The sequence below is a fragment of the Ailuropoda melanoleuca genome, chromosome 15 (genome assembly GCF_002007445.2).
Source record: "Ailuropoda melanoleuca isolate Jingjing chromosome 15, ASM200744v2, whole genome shotgun sequence".
Lineage (NCBI taxonomy): Eukaryota > Metazoa > Chordata > Mammalia > Carnivora > Ursidae > Ailuropoda > Ailuropoda melanoleuca.
This window is the reverse complement of record NC_048232.1, coordinates 45,720,289-45,735,823: the sequence shown is the minus strand read 5'-3', so window position 1 is coordinate 45,735,823 and position 15,535 is coordinate 45,720,289. Positions and strand designations below refer to the sequence as shown.

Sequence of the window (15,535 nt, the reverse complement as noted above, 5' to 3'; positions counted from 1 at the left end):
GTGGGCTGTCTCTTAGTTTTTTTGACTGTTTCCTTGGCTGTGCAGAAGCTCTTTATCCTGATAAAGTCCCATAAGTTCATTTTATCTTTTATTTCTCTTGCCTTTGGAGATGTGTCGTGAAAAAGGTTGCTCTGGCCGATGTCATAGAAGTTGTTGCCTATGTTCTCCTCTAGAATTTTGATGGATTCCTGTCTCACATTGAGGTCTTTCATCCATTTGGAGTTTATTTTTGTGTATGGTGTGAGAGAGTGGTCAAGTTTCATTCTTTTGCATGTAGGTCCAATTTTCCCAGCACCATTTATTGAAGAGACTGTCTTTTTTCCACTGGATATTTTTTCCTGCTTTATCAAAGATTAGCTGCCCAAAGAGCCGAGGGTCCATTTCTGGGTCCTCTTGAATAGGAACATGACTTCTGAGTAAAGAATCCAGGTTTAAATCCCAGCTCCCCCACTGTGTAACCACAGGCAAGTTCCTTCATCCCTTGGAGGCTCAGGTTCTTACCTGTAGACCGGGGATAATGATTCATACTTACTGGGATCATTATGAAGATGAAATGAGGTAATACATGTGTGTTATTGGTTATATCAAAAATGTACAATAAATATTAGTTTTCTGCCCATTTTTTATTTTTTGGTTTGAATTCTTCTTTCTCTTGTGTTGTGTACTATTTTCTACATATTAAGCTATATTCTTTTATCTTGGTCTTTCTCTCTTTTCTGTCTCATCACCACCCCTAAACATCCCTACTGTGCGGGCACATAGGACCCTTGAGGAGGAAGTGGTAAAGTGGAAAGCAGAATAATCAGCCGTGCTTCTAGCTTTTGCATTCAAAAGCTTAACATTTTAAGACAGATGGGTGATATTCATGAGTTCTGGGCCTCTTCGCCTTCAGATGTGCTTTGTATTTCTTCACAGTGTTTAAAATATTTTTAATAGCTCCTAGCAGTTAAAAGTTGGGACGCTTACTATAAAACTCTGGAAGATCTGCCACAGCCGGATGTGCAGCTTCACAAAGGAGGAATTTGATAGAACGCTCCAGTGCCTGCCCGTTGAGATGGGCTGCTCGAGCTCCAGGCTGGCATAGCTACCGTGGGCCTGCTTCATTCATCTACATACCCTGTCAGCTGTTGTAAGCTGTCAAGTTTGTGTGTCCTACCTGGGGACATTTTATGTATTTGGAATATAGGCAAGGATTTGGGAGAAGCAAGGGGGGAGAGACTGGGGCACTGTTGACCCCTCACCACCTTAGAAGAGGTGTCTCCCAGACCCAAACTGTAGGCAAGAGAGAAAGAGAGGAAAATGTGTGAGTGTGACTGTGTGTGACTCTGTGTGTCTGTGTGTATGTGAACCTAAGCAAGACTTGGCTAAGCACCTGGGGAGGCAGCATGCCCTCAGAAGAAGAATGGCAGCATGGTGTATGTGGTCTCATGCCCACCAAAGTAATGGCACCAAAGTAATGGAAGAAATCTTGTCCTCTAGGTCAGGTATGGATTCTTCCCTGAAGTGGCCATGAGAACTGAAAAGAGATCTTTCTCATGGTACTGTGTGCAGTTCTGGGGCTGGTGAGCAATCATCAGATGGGCTCCTCCAACACCCCCATGATATGCTGGCACTGAGGCTTCCAGAAACATGCTTAGATTTAGTTTCTACCTCTATCCACTCACCAAATGTCCCTCTATACTCCTCCTCACAGTGGGCACTTAAATAGAATTTGGTTACCTTTCTTTCTCTTCATTTCTATGAATCGAGAGGACTGATTTCTACTCTTCTTGACCTCTTTGACCCCAGGTCACCAAAACTTTCCTGAAATCTTTTCTTGTAGCTTCCACAATCCTACTGTCTGCTGTTTCTTCCTCACTCTATCCTTCTGCTTCCAACTCCCTCCTCATCCCTCCAACCGACACAGTCAGACACTCATTGCGTTGGCTGCTGCTCTTTCTATGTCTGTTCTAGATCATATTACTTATTGTCTTTCTTCTGGACACCCCTTTAATTTGGCAGTTTCTCAGGCTTCTAGCGTTAGTCTTCTTTTCATTCCACTTTCTCTTCCTTGCTGTTGGTAACTATTTCCAAATTCCTATCCTACTCCCGGGAATTCAAGATCCATAGTCCTCATCAGGACAGCTTTCCTGAGTCCCTGAGTCGAATTTTTTAGATGTTAAATAGAGACGGTTTCGACAAATCTGCCTTTTTGATTTTGGTTATGAGGATTAACAAATACTTAGTCACCCATGCCAGATACCTCGGTCATCTTCAGCACCTCCGCTTTGTCTACCGCATCTAACTGGTCACTCCATCTTGTTGACCTCTCTACTGTACCTTCTCTCTTCCTCATCCTTGGTCATGGTCCAGGCTCAGGCCATCTGCATTTCTCTTGAGGATCACTGCAATAATCTTTTGATGTTTTTTTCTACCTTTATTTTCTTTTCAAATCTATTCCCCATGGTGTCACAGGAATATTTCTAAAATGCAGATGTTACCATGTTGCATTACTCTCTCCCAAGTTTAGAATTAACTACAGAGCTCTTTGTAAGAACTAATTCCACTTTTCCCTGCTCATCTCCAGACACTCTTCCATAAGCACTTCACAAACCTTCAACTTTCTGTTTTTCTGTTATCCCTTTATATCTTTGCCATATTGCTCCTTATGACTGGAGTGGCCTTGATACTTATTTGGTTGGATTCTTTCAAAGTCTGGCTCACATGTGACCTCCTCAATAAAGGTTTTATGCATCTATGGGGACTGAATTAATTTTTCCATTCATCTGCATTTTCCCATAGTACATTATACTTAAATATCACTTGTTCTAACGTATTGTGGCTAGTTTTTGTTTGCCTCCATTTTATTACAAGCTCCTTGAGTATTCCTGAACTCTTGAATTGCATTTGTTCCCCAGGCCCTGGCATGGTACCTAGAATACATTAGAGGCTCAAGTGTATGTTGTTGTCATTAATATCACCTGGTCCATTTGAAGAAAGGTATCCATCCTTACCTTATAAAAAGCTTTCATCGAATGTCAATATTTTTATTAACATTATGATAACAATAGCTAATGCATATAGTGCTTATTATATATCAGGTGTTGCTCCAAGGAATTCATATATACTAACTCATTCAATTCTCACAATGACTCTATTATTAAAATTATTATCCTTGTTTTACAAACAGACAGGTTAGGTAAGTTGCCAAAAATTAATGGAGTCAAGCTTCAAACCCAGCCACCCTGGCTCCACAGCTTACATTCTTAAACCACAACACTGTAGTATATCTCTTGGGGAAAAAGCTGATTTGTTTAAGAAATGGAGTTTTAATTTTTTTCCCGGGGTAATACCTGAACATTAGAGTATGTTGACATATTGCCATAAGTCTGGATGGATTGGTCTCCTTTCCCCACCCTCATACTGTGTGCACACCTCCGTCAGAACCTTTATCACACTACATTTCAAGGCTTTGTTTCCATGCCTGCCTCTTTAATCTGGTTGGGAACAATTTGAGGCAAGAGATGTATCTTTTTAAACTTAAGGTCCTAACCACACGTAACACGGTACCTGATACTTGTTCAACGAATGTTTATTGAATGAAAGAATAAGTAATAGTGCTTGCATTTTTAAAGACATTAAAATTGCCACATCCATAAATGAAAGTTGACAAGTCCTATGACTTATAACCAATTAACTTGACTTCAAGAAATATCTGCAGATTAGGTATCCTGTCCTTTCTAATGAGAGGAGTTTAACTGTGACTTTGATCTCCTCTATCTATGGGTGGTGATTAAGATTTATAGAATCTGGAATCAGATTTGTCCGGGTGTCTTTACAAGACTGCTATGAAATTAAACGAAGCATTACATGCAAACTATTTTCAACATACAGTACTGTATGGTGTTAGTGGTTATAACATCATCATTGTTACAAGAATAAATAGACTTAGCATTGGTATTTAAATATTCACTTATCAAGTTTTGGTTTTGATCATGAAGCTTCTTCGCACTTCAAAGAAAGCTTAAGACCATCAAAGACTTCATCTTCAAAGATCGGAATTTTTGAAATGGATTTTGACACCAGCTCCCCCGCAGGATGATAAATCTTCTCAGAATCTCCTTCCAAGACTGCTATCCAGCAATCATGTTTAGCAGTGAAACCAAAAAGACAGGGAAGGGAGAATGGGCCAGGAACTGAGCCGCATGGAATGACAGACAGTAAACGAAAAGGGGTGTAATCCGGGAATCATCGTGATGTTAAACAGCATGCATCAAGCCGAGCGGAGAGACAGCTCTGTCGGCATTACCCGCAAGGTGAGACTCTAATAAGTCATGTCTACTTAATGCAATCTGAGCATCAATTGTGGCAAAGCCAAGAGCAATAACTAACCAAGGAGAACACGGCGTTGGACCTGGATCATGCTATCTCCAAGAGTAATTTGTAACACTATTTCAAGTGATTCCAATAGAACATGTTGTTCTCTGCAGAAATTACGATTTTGGAAAACAGGTTAGGGTTCATGGCAAATTTTGAGATGGAAATAGGAATGTAATAAACAAGCAAGAAATCATTAATAAGTTCATAACTGGAAGCCATAGTAACTGGCAATTGGACTTCTTTTTTTTTTTAATAATCCCCAAAATGCTTCATATAGAAACAAGCAAGTCAAGGAAACTAAGCCCAATAAGTACTCAGAAATAAAATGAGAAGCAAATGTGTATGATGAGCACTAGAATGTGGTGAGTACTTGTTGACTTGGGAAAAGCAGAGTCTCACGGGTCTGGAAGCTGGAGCCGTGGGTTGTAAGTCAGGCTGTGGGCCTGGCTCTGTGTGATGCTGGCTAAAGTCCCAATACCTTTTTTATCCTTGTTAATTATCCCTCAGTGGCTTAAAATTCTGGACTTTGGAAAGCACTTTCCAAAGATCTAAAGATCTAAAAATCCTTAGATAGAAGGAACAAATTTCTGATGGAAGAACCAATTTTCTTTCCTGGGAAGCATCCAGCCATAAAAAGTCTAAAAATATCTTGGACGGCATATATTTGAGAAATATAAAGCAGAAATTCTATTTTCCCTACTACCCGTATTATTCTCACATGTAATTATCCTATATCTTTACAAGTAAATGGTAATAATGTGTGTCTGGTGAGAGAACTGAGATACTTAAATTTTTCATTTCAGGGGAGCAGGGAAGAAAAACAAGAAATGGTGTTGGGATTGTGAGACTTAAAGTCTCCAAAGAAAAATGACTATCCCAAAGAGGTTTTCTGAGATGGCCAGATTAAATTGCAACGTTGGATTATCTATTGTGAAAAAAAAAATGTCGACAACATAATTAAGATTCCTTAGGTAACATAACCTAGGAACACAAAAGGCCACATCGTGGATGAGAGGAAAGTGGGCAGGGTGCCATCATGTATTTGGTAGATCCTAGCCCTTTGTCAGCCTTCAGGCTAGACACCCCAATTCAGTATCTCAATACCAATGCCCAGGTCCCCTTTCTAGAGGTATGTATGCATGTATGTATGGATGGATTTAATTTATTTATTTTTATGTATTTTCAAGATTGTGAATTAATCGGTTGTTACGGTGTGCACCTGCGCTGAGAACCAGACCCTCGGAGGAGTCCAGAGAGAACTGGTTCTTGCTCCCCAGTGGCTCTTTCTGTGGTGCTATTGAATTCCATACATTTTCCCAGGCATGTTCCCTCAGAGTACCTGCCTGCCACCTACAATAACAGCATCGCCTTGAAACACATCAGGTAATTAGTATTTTCCAGCCTTGAGCCTGGGTACAAACATAAATTCAACATTGGGCCATTCGTGGGTTCCATCTTGGCCCTAAATTCAGAGTGGAATTTGAGGCAGTCAATGCAGAGCCTGGCTCTAACAATTCATAGCCGTCACCTCCCCAGGGTTCTGCAGCAGGCGTAATATTCAGCAGTCTTGCACTGAAAGCAGCCAACATTGTTCTTTTTTTCCATTGTCTAATGTGGAACGGTTGTCTTTTCTTTAGACCTGAATCGTTGCTTCTTCAGTTGTGCCTGTGCAGTCAGATGCAGCGGCCAGAGTGACAGAGCCTCTGCCCTTTGGCTTAGGATGGTCCAGAGACGCACAGCCCTCCCGAGATTTGAACTGTACTTCCGCACCCTACCCCAGGTCTTACCAGCCCCATGCCTTTGCTGAGGCCTGAGTGGTCCGAAGATCTGTGCGAAGCTGCCCTCGTGTATAGTCCTGCCTCTACAAAACAGCTAATGGCCTGTGGACAGAATAGCCAGGAGCAGCGATCACCTGCCAAGGTCAGGCTACGGCAGTTACATTCCAATCACACAACAGTGAAAACCCTCTTGGCTTGCTACACTCTAAGTGAGACTTTATGAACCACCAAGGTCTCCCTCCCCGCACATTCAAGTCCGTGGTCCACGAATCCAAGCCCTGTGAGAATCCTCCTGACAGGTTATTTTGGTCTATCATTCTACTCCCAATTTTATGTTTCAGTGTTCAAAGCACATACACCAAATGTTGGATTTGAGTTAATACTCTCCAAACTATAAAACCCTATCATAGAGTGAGCTACCCAAGACATATACTGGCTTCCCAAGGGGAGAAAGGAGGAATTAAGCAAAGCAGGCCCAGTTTACGCCAGGCTCCGGCTGGCCATCAGATGAATCATTCTACCTTCCCTGGGGAGGAAAAGACCATGCGATAGCGAAACCTGGGGGAAAAATTTTTTTTTAATTTATTTATTTAGAGAGAGAAAGAGAGAGCATAGTGGGGGGAGGGGCAGAGGGAGAGGAAGAGAGATAATCTCAAGCTGATTCCCTGTTGAGCACGAAGCCCAATGCCGGGCTTGATCCCACAGCCTGAGATTGTGACCTGAGCTGAAACCAAGAGTCGGACACTTAACTGACTGAGGCACCTAGGCGCCCCTGGGGAAAATATTTTTAAAAAGAAGATATTACTAGCTTATAGACTGATACAAAGTTGAATGAAATAAGGTTGTAAATGAGATATTTATTGAATAGTAGGTTTTAGGTTTTCTGTTTCAAATCACACCCAACTAAGATTTTTCATTGAGACTTATTTTTAAAGAATTATTTGGCATTAATTATATACTTGGAGTAAAATGGAGCAAGGCGCTTAATTATGGAAATCTCTTATCAACATGGGTTTGGCTTTGATTCTCTATCCTTTTCTTTTTTTTCAAATTTTATAATTTAAAGCATTTAAAATATACAGACATGAAAAGAACAAAACAGACTCCTATGACTAAAATGCATTACTTGATTCAGATCTGTCCCATACAAAAAAGAAAAGATATAAATCTTACAGACACAGCTTAAGTCTTACTTTCCTCTGCCTCACACAACCTCTGTCCTCCTAACCTCTCCAGAAAAAAATGTTTTTCAGAGGTTAATGTTTAAAATTCTTATGTATTTTTTTGCTTTAAATAACCATGAAACTTGAGTTTTACAATTTTATTTTGTTCTTTAAACACTTTATTTTTTTGACAGAGAGAGAGCAAGAGAGCACAAGCAAGGGGGAGGCAGAAGGAGAAGCGACTGCAGGCTGAGCAGGGAGCCCAACGCAGGCTTCATCCAGGGACCCTGGGATCATGAACTGAGCTGAAGGCACATGCTTAACCGACTGAGCCACCCAGGTGTCCCTTGAGTTTTAAAACTTTAGATGAATGGTGTCAACCTGCCCACATCTTGTAACTGACTTAAAAAAGAATTGAACACTGTGACACAGAGACCTATTCAAACGGAGTGAGTTCTTTCTATGAGATGCTGCGTTCTGTGACCCCAGTTTGTTCGCCTATGGAGAAACAGCTCATTCATTGCTACTGCTTTGGAATTACCAACAGGCTCTCCTCGGCATCCACGTGCACACTCACCTCTCCTGGCACACGTATACTACAGTTCCTCCAGGGACGATGCACGGGAATGGCGCTGCGGGGACATGGGAACTCACATCTCCAAACCAACACACCGCTTTCCACAATACTCGTCCATTGGTTTGAGTGTTTTGAGGCCTCAGATGCAGTCGTGTCTCTCCAAGATGGCTTATGTTTGCTTCTACTAGTTGCCTGGAGATACAACACGTCTGAGTGGTTTGAGGTTTATCGGACCTTCTTGGCTGCAGGAATTCAGACCGTAAACCACGGTGAGTGATGATTTGTTACAAATCCTCGGGGGAGATTTTGGTTTTTACTTTCATTCAATGGAAAGTTTCACACAGGTGTAGACCTGCCGCATAACAGGTTTATTTCCTTTTCATTTTGATACAGAGGGTAAAAGGCCCTTTGGGTAACTAGCTTTATGCAGAGGGTTTTTGTTAGGTATCCCACATTAGCTAGTCCCAGGGCTTATCCTCTGTCCTTGCCCCATGCAGCCATCAAAGTGGAAGCTCAAGGTCTCCAGGACGGAGCCAAATTCCCTAGGACGAAATCTGGCTGTGGTACACATCGTCTCACAGAATTCTAGCATTCCATCATTTTTGGCCCCTCTGTGCTTTTTTTTTTTTTCTTTTCTTGCTAGCTTAGCAAAACATTCAAAACGACTTTTAATATTTACTTTCTTAGAAATGTAATAATTTAATTCAAAGAATCTACTCTGTAATGTACCCAAAACAGAGATCACAGTTAGGATCTGTCACATGCCAAACTCCTGTATATATAAAAATATGTAGATGTGTTCCTAAGCATTCTTTCCCATTCATTTGATTTTGTAATCTAACTTGGTTGAGTCTCACTCTGATTTAATTTCTGAATGTTTGCAGTTGTAAGAATAGTAAAATGTGAATCCTTCCTTTTAAAATTCTTTCACTGAAATTGTTTTGTCTATTTTTAGGTTTTAATTCTTATGGATGATTTATAGAGTGAACTTAAGAATTACAACAAAAGAAAGTTGTTAGGCTATTGACTGATCTTGCATTTAACTTACAGATTATTTTGGAAAGACTTGCCGTCTTTATGATATGAAATCTTTCCATCTCTTTCTCTCTCTCAATCCATTTTATATCTTTCAATAAAATTCACCAACAAAACATAGTGATTCAAAATGTGTTAGCACCTAAATAACAGTGAAAAATTCAGTAGAACTTTAAAACAACATAGACAAACCCATTCAAAATTACATATTTTAACACATCTTTTTCAGTAATTAACAGAAGAAGCTACAAAAAAGTTTATAGAAAACTCAGCGTTATTACTTATCTTGCTTTAATTGACATTTATAGAACATAACACCTAACAACTGCAAGATACACGTTCTTTTCCAGCACACGGAACATCTGTCAAAATAGGCCATATGATATATAGTAAATACTAATAAAATTTAAAAGATTAAAATCATACTATAAGTTCTCTCACCACAGTGAGAATCAACTAGAAATCAATAACAATAGCAAAAGTCCTAGAAAATTCCCAAATGTTTGGAAATCAAGCAATATGTTCTGAATGACCCATAATTTTTTTTAAAAAGAGAGATAAAATTAACAACTGTTTTGAACTAAATGAAAATAAAAATATGACACATAAAAATCAGAACAGTGCAGCCACAGCAATGCTTTGAGGGAGCTTTCATTTTCAAGAAGCTGTAAAAAGAGAGCAAATTAAATTCAAAATGTAGAAAGCAAAAAAATACTAAAGATAAAAGAAAAAACAGCAAAATAAAACCCGAAAGTTTGATAACTAAAATTAACAAAGTGAGAAGTTGGTTCTTTGAAAAGATTAATAAAATTGATAAACCCCCCAGCAGTATTGATCAAGATAAAGTAGAAGCAAAAAATATTTTCCGATATGAAGAATGAACATTAAGTTACTATTACTGATCCTTCAGACATTAAAAGGATAATAAGAGATACTATGGACAACTTTATGGTGATAAATTTGACAACTCAGTTTGAAAGGACAAATTCCTTGGGAATCACCACTAATCAAAACTACACAAAAAGAAATAAAACTTATTTGGACATTTAAGTAAATTTAGCAAGGTTGCTGGATACAACATCAACGAAAAATTGTTTTTCTGTATACTAGCTACAAGCAAGTGGAAAATGAAATGAAAAATTATACCTTTCGCAGTAGTATCAAAAAACATTAAATACGTAGGATTAACTCTAATGAAGGATGTGTAAAAATACTATGAGAAAGGTTCCAACACAGTTTTGTGAGAAATTAAGCAAGTCTTAAATATAGTATTTATCGTGTTCATGAATATATCCCTTTGTTTACCGTGAAAAAAAAAATCAACATTGTAAAATGTCCACTTTTTCCAAATTGATCCATAGCTACAAAGCAATCTCAATCAAATTTCCTTTTTAAAATGGAAATTGGTGACTTGATTCTAAATTCTGGTGGAAACGTAGTATCTAGAAGAGCCAAGACAACACTTGTAGAAAAACAGAACCGCATGACTATTAGCTAGGAAGACTTACTATAATAATACAGTAATTAATACAGTGTGGTACTGGCATGAGGACACACAAATAAACTCATGACATAGCATAGAGGCCAAGAACATACCCATTTATATGAAGTCACCCGATTTGCGGTGACATTCCACCGCAATTCAGTGAGTGAACAGATGCTGCGTTAGTGGGGGTCTGTCCGGAGATAGAAACCACACAGCGAATTTGAACAAAGAGAATATAATGTAAAGCATTGTTCACAGAGTAAAATGTTATGAACAACTAAAAGGGCAACAGAGACTCTAAGTGTAACAACTGCAGAAAGCAAGAGCTTGAAAAGTTAGAGAAAGGGTTTGTAGGGTTCATTCTCAGCTCGGAGGAGGGCTGGTCTCAGCTGCTGCTTCTGTTTACAAGCTTCGGAGGGCTAGAGGAGGAACCTGTGTGATGGATCCCAGGCCTCTGGAAAAGGAGTATTGTTGCTGCAGAAGGACGGAACATTCTTCTGCCTTAACAGGGATGAAATATTGGCGGGTGCCACTCACGGAGACCACCAGCCACAGACGCCCTTGGGAAAAAACCAACGAACTAACAAACAGGAAAAATAAGTTTTCTTTCTCCTCTAGCTTTGAAGCCTCTTTCTAGCAACTTCTGCTGGTAGGGCTTAACAGCAAGCCAGCTGGCAAAACAGAAATGTGCTTTGCAATGTCTCAGTCCCAGCATCACAAAACAGCAATATGCTAGGTGGGTTTGGAGTGAAAAACAGTAACTAATAAAAAACTGGCGGATGTAATGTTTGCAATAAATGATATTGCAACAACTGTATTTCCATGTGATAAAAAATTAACTTTAACTACTATTTCAAACCATATATAGAATTAATTCAAGATGGACCATAGACCTAAATATGAGAAAAATCAAACTTTTAGAAGACACCAGGCTATTCTGACAGCTTCTTCAACAGTCACAAAAGCCCTTAACCCCAAAAGAAATAATTGATAAAATATACTTCAATAAATTATAAACTTCTGTTTATAAAAAGCCACCAGCAAGGAGTAAAAAAGGTAAACCACAGGCTGGGAAAAAATATTCAAAATAGACATAAATCATGGAACAAAAACAATGCAATTACAAAAAGGACAGAATGAGAGATATAAAAGAGTCACTGGCCTATAGAAATCATAAAGATTTCACCAGCCAGCTTTGTCAGGTCCTCCAGCTCTGGGAATGGGAACAGCCTTTGATTAGACTTCAATTCAAAGGACTTACATCTAATATATATAAAGAAGAATCATTAAGAAGAAGATAGATAATTTAATTTAAAAACAGGCAAAGACTTGAGAGGCCACCCACAAGAAAGACCATCAAAATATCCTATAAATATATGCATCAGTTATTATCAAAGAAACTCAGTGAAAATGCCATAATTTATCCACTACAATTGCTAAAATTAAAGACTGATATTAATAAGCTTTGGTGAGGATGTGAAGCTCTCTTACACTGATGGGGAGTAAAAATTGGAAGAATCCTTTAGAAAAACTGACAGTTCTGAGAAAAGCTAAACATAAGAATTCTCTATTACACAAACATTTCACTGCTGAGTGTTTACCTAACAGATACAAATAGTCTGTGTATGCGAGAACGCTCATAGTAACTTTCCTGATAACAGTGAAAAACTGAAAAGAGGTCAGGGATTGTATGTTATTTGTCTGAGTGTTTAAAAAATCTTGTAGAGTAGGTAAGTATTCAATAAATTGAGTAAGTATTTTGGAATATGAGGATGGAAGAGAGACATTAGGAAGACCATTCTATTGGGAAACAAAGACAAATAAAGCCCTCTGTCGCTACAGCATGTTGTGTTTTTCATTCCTTCCCTTTGCTACCATACATCAAAGCCTTATTCAGCTACTTCGGAATTGCAGCCCTTGTGTCTTTCTCCTCTACGGTTTGTTTTCTTCATTTACATTAATCATTTACATTAATCGTGTCTTCTCCAGCCCTGTCTCCTCTCTATGTCCTCTCCCTGTGCTCCCTTGTAAAAAGGGAAATTATTTATTTAAATAATTAAAATAAATAAGTAAATAAATAACTAAAACAAAACAAAACGCATCCTGGAACACTGAAGTGTTTTTTTCCTCTTGTAAGCATATAAAATGTATATTTCCTAAAATACAAAGTTACATTATTACCCAAGTATATGAACAATGATACCTAGAAACCACAAATTTAAACGAAAATCCTTTTTGGGATATGATATTCTTGCTGAATTGCATAGATAGAATTTATTTGCTACCATGATGAGCAATTATTTGTCAAGCATAGTCATTTTATAATTGCATAGAATTACTTCTAAAACTAAGTTACAGGTCAAGTAAAAATTTCCACAAACTGCTCTACCATGGTTCATTTATTACTATTCTCTAGGAACTTGACCTTTTGAAAGGGGATAAAAGGCTCAGGAAATAAGAATAATTCCATTTATTTCCTTAGTAGTCTTATCAGTGGGTAGCGTCAGATGAAAAGAAAAGCCAGTGTTTTTAAGAATGGAAACATTGTGTAATGACTCACAAAGGAAATCCAGGACTACGGGCATCATGTTGGACATAATTGTGAAATTATGAAGAAATACACTTCTTTTGTTCTCTCCTACCTCTCTTTCAGGACCTTTCCCTAGCGCGCTCCTGTCCATTACTCCTCTGACCTCTTCTTACACTCTAGCTCCACGCTTGGAGCCTACATCTGGGGTTTCAACTTTATGTGTCCTTTTTCCTTTTAATTGACTTCTACTTTTTAAAAAAAATCTTTTAAGGTGTTAGAAAATAAAGCTGAAAGTTCTACAAAATGGAATGAAGACTTACTTGTTTGAGACCCAAACAGATGAATGTCTAGTATTTTTGGCACCATGCTAGAACAAAGGGAGGTCTTTTGGGGGCAAGAGGACATGCCCACATTGCTTAATTGATATGTGAAACTATATAAAATTTAAATTTTGGTGTTCATGAATAAAGTTTCATTGGAACACAACCACATCCATTTACAAATTGTCTACAGCTGCGTTTTTGCAAAATGGCAGACTCGGGTAGGCGCAATAGAGACCATTTGACACACAAAGGCTAAAATAATTACTCCCTGATCTTTTACAGTAAAAAATTGCCAATTCCTGATGTAGAGCATAAAATGAAACAATAAGCTAGAGCATAGGCTTCCAAATTTACAACACTCTTTCTAGACCAAAGACAACTTTTCAATCCAGCAAAAAAAATTTGTGTAAGGCTTAGGTTCAGTACCTCTTAATGTCCAAAAACTAATTTAAGATTAATATTTTCATGGCTTTTTTTGGGAAGTATAGAATTTCCAGTAATATCTTCTCCTTTCAGATCTGATTTACGTGAAAAACTTACGGTCATTTCATTGAAAAGTAATTTTCTTTTATCTTAATGAGTTTCATTAAGGATTTACAGTGACGGATGAGGGCTATAAAGATGAGTAAAAAATTGGCCCTGCCTTAGAGGTGCTGACAGTTAAGTAGAGAAAGTAGAGAAAGCACATAAATACTGGCTTACAATTTTTTCCCCAGTTTTACTGAGAAATAATGACATACATCACAGTATAAGTTTAAGGCATACAGCATGATGACTTAATTTACATATATGGTGAAATGATTGCTTCAGTAGGTTTAGTTAACGTTCATCATCTCATCTAGATATAATAAAAAGAAAGGGAAAAATTACTCCTTGTGATATAAATTCTTAGGATCTATTACGCTCCTAAAAACTTTACCATGTGTCACATAGCAGTGTTAGCTATAATCGTCATGTTGTACGTGACATCCCTACTACTGTTATTTTATATCTGAAGGTCTGTACATTTTGACCACCTTCTTCCAATTCTCTCTTCCCCCATCTCATGTCTCTGGTAACCACAAATCTGATCTTTTCTGCTATGATTTTTTTTTTAAGATTCCATATATGAGATTGAATAGTATTTGTCTTTCTCTGCCTGACTTATTTTGTTTGGCATAATGCCTTCAAGGTCCATCCATATTGTCATAAATGATAAAATTTCCTCATTTTTCATGGCTAAATAATAGTCCATTGTGTGTGTATGTGTGTATATACACATATCACAACTTTTTTTTATCCATTCATCCATCAATGGACCCTTAAACTGTATCCATGTCTTGGCTATTGTAGATAACGCTACTATAAACATGGGACTGCAGGGATCTTTCTGAGTTAATGTTTTTACTTTATGGTATAATCCTGCAAGTGGAACTGCTGGATCATGTGCTAGTTCTAGTCTTTCCTTCTTTTTTTTTCAGAGTGGGGGAGGGGCAGTGGGAGAGAGAACCCTAAGCAGGCTCCATGCCCAGTGCAGATCCCAATGTGGGGCTCAATCTCACAACACTGAGATCATGACCTGAGTCAAAATCAAGAGTCGAACATTAACAACTGAGCCACCCCCTCTATTTCTTATTTTTTATGGAAACTCCATAGTGTTTTCCATAGTGGCTATACCAGTTGGCTTATAATTTAACAGGATAATTGTTCTAATATAGGTAAACGATTATGTAGAATTTTCCTCCTTCCAATCCATCTTTCATCCGGCTTTCAGAATGAGCTGACTAATGATGCATCTGTGATCAAACTTTCTTGCTTTAAATTCTTTAATTGCTACCCTTCTGGTTTCAGGATGAACTCCAAACCCTGAGTATGACATTTCAGGTCCTTCATGATCCAGTCTTTGCCTAACTCTGCCGCCTTGTCCCTGATGGTTTCCTTCTTTCCAAATATTTTTCCTGAATGTCATGTTTCATAATTCCCCAGAAACTCCACATTCCTTTGATTGTAAGCCTTTGTCCTTCTTTCCTGTTATTTTCTCTGCTTAGAACAGGTCTTCCACCTGCCTGCCGAGTGAGGCTTCTCTCTGACCAGTGAGAGCAGTCCACGTCCCAGTCTCAGTGGTGGGTTCAGACAGGGGCACAATATCCAAGCCAGTCCCACGAAAGATGATTCTCGGCTTCCTGATGGAGCTGGTAGGTTAAAGGCGAGCTTGTTCTGTGGGCGTTGTTAAGCCTGGTAGAAAGTAAGTCAAAACTCCCTCTGACTTCTTAATTAGACACACTGTTTTTTCTTCAGCCAGTTT

General features: G+C 38.5%; 1 long non-coding RNA gene across 1 annotated transcript; it reads left to right on the top strand.

Moving 5' to 3' along the window:
- The first annotated feature begins 2,384 nt into the window (after window positions 1-2,384).
- Window positions 2,385-14,321, top strand: LOC105235995. The gene is made up of 4 exons (XR_854416.3): window positions 2,385-4,295; window positions 5,547-5,742; window positions 5,997-6,279; window positions 7,495-14,321. It is a non-coding gene; the product is annotated as an uncharacterized LOC105235995 (long non-coding RNA).
- Window positions 14,322-15,535: the final 1,214 nt, after the last annotated feature.